Source organism: Bombina bombina, chromosome 5, assembly GCF_027579735.1.
Source record: "Bombina bombina isolate aBomBom1 chromosome 5, aBomBom1.pri, whole genome shotgun sequence".
NCBI lineage: Eukaryota > Metazoa > Chordata > Amphibia > Anura > Bombinatoridae > Bombina > Bombina bombina.
The window spans coordinates 82,758,389-82,766,304 of NC_069503.1; the positions used below are offsets into that span (position 1 = coordinate 82,758,389).

General features: G+C 37.9%; 1 protein-coding gene across 1 annotated transcript in view; it reads right to left on the reverse strand.

Annotated features, from left to right (window-relative positions):
• Positions 1 to 3,718, reverse strand: part of LOC128659927 (uncharacterized) — a 150,279-nt gene extending 146,561 nt beyond the window's left edge. Inside the window, exon 1 of the mRNA XM_053713513.1 lies at positions 3,630 to 3,718. The gene's annotated coding sequence lies outside the window, so the exon portion shown is untranslated. The remainder of the gene's footprint in view (positions 1 to 3,629) is intronic.
• Positions 3,719 to 7,916: the final 4,198 nt, after the last annotated feature.

Sequence of the window (7,916 nt, forward strand, 5' to 3'; positions counted from 1 at the left end):
TTAGGTTACTAAACCACTTCCCCCTGTACTAAATGCTGCTGTCAGGCTTATCCGGTGTTATTCTGAGAATTGTTTCACCAGTGTCTCTGGATTCCCTTGCCTCTCGGCAAACATCGGAACTCTGACCCACCTCAGTTGCTCTCAGCTCAGCACCTGTAGTATTATTAGCTGAATGGGGCAGGATGGGGCTGAGCTAAGAGCAGCTGAATGGAGGTGGGTCAGAGTTCCGATGTTTGCCAAGAGGCAGGGGAAACCATTCTCGGACATATAAACATCTTTAAAAAAAAAAAAAAAGAATCCTCCACTACATATACAAATTAAAAGAGAGACACAATTTGTATGGTCAGCTACAAGGGAGCTTAGTAAAAACGTTTGCATGGGTAAAGTCCATTATTGTGCAGCAGATCCCTTTGCGCATGCGATCGTTTTCTCTAAGCTCCCTTGCTTGTGACGTCACCCAGCGCCACGTCATCGCTGGAAGTGAAGCGCCTCCACTAGCTCCTGAGCGCTGCCCTAAAGTGGCCACAGTCATACAACGAATCCCCCATATATCCCAGCACAAACATCACAGTCATACATATAATTACCCATATCCCAGCACAAACATCACAGTCATACAACTAATCCTCCATATATCCCAGCACAAACATCCCAGTCATACATATAATTACCCATATCCCAGCACACACATCACAGTCATACATATAATCCCCCATATATCCCAGCACAAACATCACAGTCATACATATAATCCCCCATATATCCCAGCACAAACATCACAGTCATACATATAATTACCCATATATCCCAGCACCAACATCACAGTCATACAACTAATCCCCCATATATCCCAGCACAAACATCACAGTCATACAACTAATCCCCCATATATCCCAGCACAAACATCACAGTCATAGAACTAATCACCAATATATCCCAGCACAAACATCACAGTCATACAACTAATCCCCCATATATCCCAGCACAAACATCACAGTCATACAACTAATCCCCCATATATCCCAGCACAAACATCACAGTCATACAACTAATCACCCATATATCCCAGCACAAACATCACAGTCATATATATAATCCCCCATATATCCCAGCACAAACATCACAGTCATACAACTAATCCCCCATATATCCCAGCACCAACATCACAGTCATACAACTAATCCCCCATATATCCCAGCACAAACATAACAGTCATACAACTAATCCCCCATATATCATAGCACAAACATCACAGTCATACAACTAATCCCCCATATATCCCAGCGCAAACATCACAGTCATACAACTAATCACCCATATATCCCAGCACAAACATCACAGTCAAACATATAATTTCCAATATATCCCAGCACAAACATCACTAGGGTTGCCACCTCAGCCATGTTTCCTGGACACTTATGAGTTACACATGCTGCAGGGTGTGCAGGGAGGAACATGTATTGTGTTTCTGATCAGCACTATTCATATTCCTCCCTGCAGCATGTGTAACTTATAAGTGTTCTGTATTTTAAGGGACAGGTGGCAACCCTAAACATCACATACAACTAATCACCCATATATCCCAGAACAAACATCACAGTCATACATATAATTACCCATATATCCCAGCACACACATCACAGTCATACAACTAATCACCCATATATCCCAGCACAAACATCACAGTCATACATATAATTACCCATATATCCCAGCACACACATCACAGTCATACATATAATTACCCATATATTCCAGCACAAACATCACAGTCATACAACTAATTACCCATATATCCCAGCACAAACATCACAGTCATACATATAATTACCCATATATCCCAGCACACACATCACAGTCATACATATAATTACCCATATATCCCAGCACAAACATCACAGTCATACAACTAATTACCCATATATCGCAGCACAAACATCACAGTCATACAATTAATCACCCATATATCCCAGCACACACATCACAGTCATACAACTAATCGCCCATATATCCCAGCACAAACATCACAGTCATACAACTAATTACCCATATATCCCAGCACAAACATCACAGTCATACAACTAATCGCCCATATATCCCAGCACAAACATCACAGTCATACAACTAATTACCCATATATCCCAGCACAAACATCACAGTCATACAACTAATTAACCATATATCCCAGCACAAACATCACAGTCATACAACTAATTACCCATATATCGCAGCACAAACATCACAGTCATACAATTAATCACCCATATATCGCAGCACAAACATCACAGTCATACAACTAATCACCCATATATCCCAGCACACACATCACAGTCATACAACTAATCGCCCATATATCCCAGCACAAACATCACAGTCATACAACTAATTACCCATATATCCCAGCACAAACATCACAGTCATACAACTAATCGCCCATATATCCCAGCACAAACATCACAGTCATACAACTAATTACCCATATATCCCAGCACAAACATCACAGTCATACAACTAATTACCCATATATCCCAGCACAAACATCACAGTCATACAACTAATCCCCCATATATCCCAGCACAAACATCACAGTCATACAACTAATCCCCCATATATCCCAGCACAAACATCACAGTCATACAACTAATCCCCCATATATCCCAGCACAAACATCACAGTCATACAACTAATCACCCATATATCCCAGCACAAACATCACAGTCATACAACTAATCCCCCATATATCCCAGCACAAACATCACAGTCATACAACTAATCACCCATATATCCCAGCACAAACATCACAGTCATACAACTAATCCCCCATATATCCCAGCACACACATCACAGTCATACATATAATTACCCATATATCCCAGCACAAACATCACAGTCATACAACTAATTACCCATATATCCCAGCACAAACATCACAGTCATACAACTAATTACCCATATATCCCAGCACAAACATCACAGTCATACAACTAATTACCCATATATCCCAGCACAAACATCACAGTCATACATATAATTACCCATATATCCCAGCACAAACATCACAGTCATACAATTAATCGCCCATATATCCCAGCACACACATCACAGTCATGCATATAATTACCCATATATCCCAGCACAAACATCACAGTCATACAACTAATTACCCATATATCCCAGCACAAACATCACAGTCATACATATAATTACCCATATATCCCAGCACACACATCACAGTCATACATATAATTACCCATATATCCCAGCACAAACATCACAGTCATACATATAATTACCCATATATCCCAGCACAAACATCACAGTCATACATATAATTACCCATATATCCCAGCACAAACATCACAGTCATACAATTAATCGCCCATATATCCCAGCACACACATCACAGTCATGCATATAATTACCCATATATCCCAGCACACACATCACAGTCATGCATATAATTACCCATATATCCCAGCACAAACATCACAGTCATACAATTAATTGCCCATATATCCCAGCACAAACATCACAGCCATGCATATATTATTTACTGATATTTACAGCCTACAAAAGCTTATCTGTGCAAATAGTGGGTGTTTAAACCACGAAACAGTTAAAAATCCTACCTGGTGGTCCAATGAGCTATCAGTAAACAGATGGTGCGTCAGAAATAAGACTCCGGGTGGAAACTTCTGCTTCCTGCAGGTGAGTGTAAATAATTATCTCTAGGACCCAGCAGACTCCGTAGATCGGAGCACAGGGAAAGGAGGGAAATGACTTCTATGTGAATCAGCCCAGGGTCCTAGTGCTCACCAGCAGCATTCACTTAGTATTATTAAGTATATGAGTTTTATACAACTGTACTACTGTAGCGCACATTGCAGCACTGATGATCACATAGAGCTCTATTACACAAGCAGCTCTGATGCTCAACAGTGCTAATACTTATATAATTGTACTACTGATGATCACATAGAGCTCTATTACAGAATCAGATCTGATGCTCAGCAGTGCTATAAGTACTAATACTTATATAACTGTAGCACTGGTGATCACATAGAGCTCTATTACACAAGCAGCTCTGATGCTCAGCAGTGCTATAAAGTACTAATACTTATATAACTGTAGCACTGATGATCAGATAGAGCTCTATTACACAAGCAGTTCTGATGCTCAGCAGTGCTATAAAGTACTAATACTTATATAACTATACTACTGATGATCAGATAGAGCTCTATTACACAATCAGCTCTGATGCTCAGCAGTGCTATAAAGTACTAATACTTATATAACTGTAGTACTGATGATCAGATATAGCTCTATTACACAATCAGTTCTGATGCTCAGCAGTGCTATAAAGTACTAATACTTATATAACTATACTACTGATGATCAGATAGAGCTCTATTACACAATCAGCTCTGATGCTCAGCAGTGCTATAAAGTAGTAATACTTATATAACTGTAGCACTGATGATCACATAGAGATCTATTACACAATCAGCTCTGATGCTCAGCAGTGCTATAAAGTAGTAATACTTATATAACTGTAGCACTGATGATCAGATAGAGCTCTATTACACAATCAGTTCTGATGCTCAGTAGTACTAATACTTATATAACTGTAGCACTGATGATCAGATATAATTCTATTACAGAATGAGTTCTGATGCTCAGCAGTGCTATAAAGTACTAATACTTATATAACTGTAGCACTGATGATCAGATAGAGCTCTATTACACAAGCAGCTCTGATACTCAGCAGGGCTATAAAGTACTAATACTTATATAACTGTAGCACTGATGGTCAGATAGAGCTCTATTACACAAGCAGCTCTGATGCTCAGCAGTGCTATAAAGTACTAATTCTTATATAGCTGAAGTACTGATGATCACATAGATCTCTATTACAGAATTAGCTCTGATGCTCAGCAGGGCTATAAAGTACTAATACTTATATAACTGTAGCACTGATGGTCAGATAGAGCTCTATTACACAAGCAGCTCTGATGCTCAGCAGTGCTATAAAGTACTAATTCTTATATAGCTGAAGTACTGATGATCACATAGATCTCTATTACAGAATTAGCTCTGATGCTCAGCAGTGCTATAAAGTACTAATACTTATATAACTGTAGCACTGATGATCAGATAGAGCTCTATTACACAAGCAGCTCTGATGCTCAGCAGTGCTATAAAGTAATAATACTTATATAACTGTAGCACTGATGATCAGATAGAGCTCTATTACACAATCAGTTCTGATGCTCAGCAGTGCTATAAAGTACTAATACTTATATAACTGTAGCACTGATGATCAGATAGAGCTCTATTACACAATAAGCTCTGATGCTCAGCAGTGCTATAAAGTAGTAATACTTATATAACTGTACTACTGATGATCAGATAGAGCTCTATTACACAATCAGCTCTGATATTCAGCAGTGCTATACAGTACTAATACTTATATAACTGTAGCACTGATGATCAGATAGAGCTCTACACAATCAGCTCTGATGCTCAGCAGTGCTATAAAGTAGTAATACTTATATAACTGTAGCACTGATGATCAGATATAATTCTATTACAGAATGAGTTCTGATGCTCAGCAGTGCAATAAAGTACTAATACTTATATAACTGTAGCACTGATGATCAGATAGAGCTCTATTACACAAGCAGCTCTGATGCTCAGCAGTGCTATAAAGTACTAATTCTTATATAGCTGAAGTACTGATGATCACATAGATCTCTATTACAGAATTAGCTCTGATGCTCAGCAGTGCTATAAAGTACTAATACTTATATAACTGTAGCACTGATGATCAGATAGAGCTCTATTACAGGATCAGTGCTGATGCTCAGCAGTGCTATTAAGTACTAATACTTATATAACTGTAGCACTGATGATCAGATAGAGCTCTATTACACAAGCAGCTCTGATGCTCAGCAGTGCTATAAAGTAATAATACTTATATAACTGTAGTACTGATGATCAGATAGAGCTCTATTACACAATCAGTTCTGATGCTCAGCAGTGCTATAAAGTACTAATACTTATATAACTGTAGCACTGATGATCAGATAGAGCTCTATTACACAATCAGCTCTGATGCTCAGCAGTGCTATAAAGTACTAATACTTATATAACTGTAGCACTGATGATCAGATAGAATTCTATTACACAATCAGCTCTGATGCTCAGCAGTGCTATAAAGTAATAATACTTATATAACTGTAGTACTGATGATCAGATAGAGCTCTATTACACAATCAGTTCTGATGCTCAGCAGTGCTATAAAGTACTAATACTTATATAACTGTAGCACTGATGATCAGATAGAACTCTATTACACAAGCAGTTCTGATGTAAGTACTAATACTTATATAACTGTACTACTGATGATCAGATAGAGCTCTATTACACAAGCAGCTCTGATATTCAGCAGTGCTATAAAGTACTAATACTTATATAACTGTAGTACTGATGATCAGATAGAGCTCTATTACACAATCAGCTCTGATGCTCAGCAGTGCTATAAAGTACTAATACTTATATAACTGTACTACTGATGATCAGATAGAGCTCTATTACACAATCAGTTCTGATGCTCAGCAGTGCTATACAGTACTAATACTTATATAACTGTACTACTGATGATCAGATAGAGCTCTATTACACAAGCAGCTCTGATGCTCAGCAGTGCTATACAGTATTAATACTTATATAACTGTAGTACTGATGATCAGATAGAGCTCTATTACAGAAGCAGCTCTGATATTCAGCAGTGCTATAAAGTACTAATACTTATATAACTGTAGTACTGATGATCAGATAGAGCTCTATTACACAAGCAGTTCTGATGCTCGGCAGTGCTATAAAGTACTAATACTTATATAACTGTAGTACTGATGATCAGATAGAGCTTTATTACAGATTCAGCTCTGATGCTCAGCAGTGCTATTAAGTACTAATACTTATATAACTGTAGCACTGATGATCAGATAGAGCTCTATTACACAATCAGTTCTGATTCTCAGCAGTGCTATAAAGTACTAATACTTATATAACTGTAGAACTGATGATCAGATAGAGCTCTATTACACAATCAGCTCTGATGCTCAGCAGTGCTATAAAGTACTAATACTTATATAACTGTAGCACTGATGATCACATAGAGATCTATTACACAATCAGCTCTGATGCTCAGCAGTGCTATAAAGTAGTAATACTTATATAACTGTAGCACTGATGATCAGATAGAGCTCTATTACACAATCAGTTCTGATGCTCAGTAGTACTAATACTTATATAACTGTAGCACTGATGATCAGATATAATTCTATTACAGAATGAGTTCTGATGCTCAGCAGTGCTATAAAGTACTAATACTTATATAACTGTAGCACTGATGATCAGATAGAGCTCTATTACACAAGCAGCTCTGATACTCAGCAGGGCTATAAAGTACTAATACTTATATAACTGTAGCACTGATGGTCAGATAGAGCTCTATTACACAAGCAGCTCTCATGGTCAGCAGTGCTATAAAGTACTAATTCTTATATAGCTGAAGTACTGATGATCACATAGATCTCTATTACAGAATTAGCTCTGATGCTCAGCAGTGCTATAAAGTACTAATACTTATATAACTGTAGCACTGATGATCAGATAGAGCTCTATTACACAAGCAGCTCTGATGCTCAGCAGTGCTATAAAGTAATAATACTTATATAACTGTAGCACTGATGATCAGATAGAGCTCTATTACACAATCAGTTCTGATGCTCAGCAGTGCTATAAAGTACTAATACTTATATAACTGTAGCACTGATGATCAGATAGAGCTCTATTACACAATAAGCTCTGATGCTCAGCAGTGCTATAAAGTAGTAATACTTATATAACTG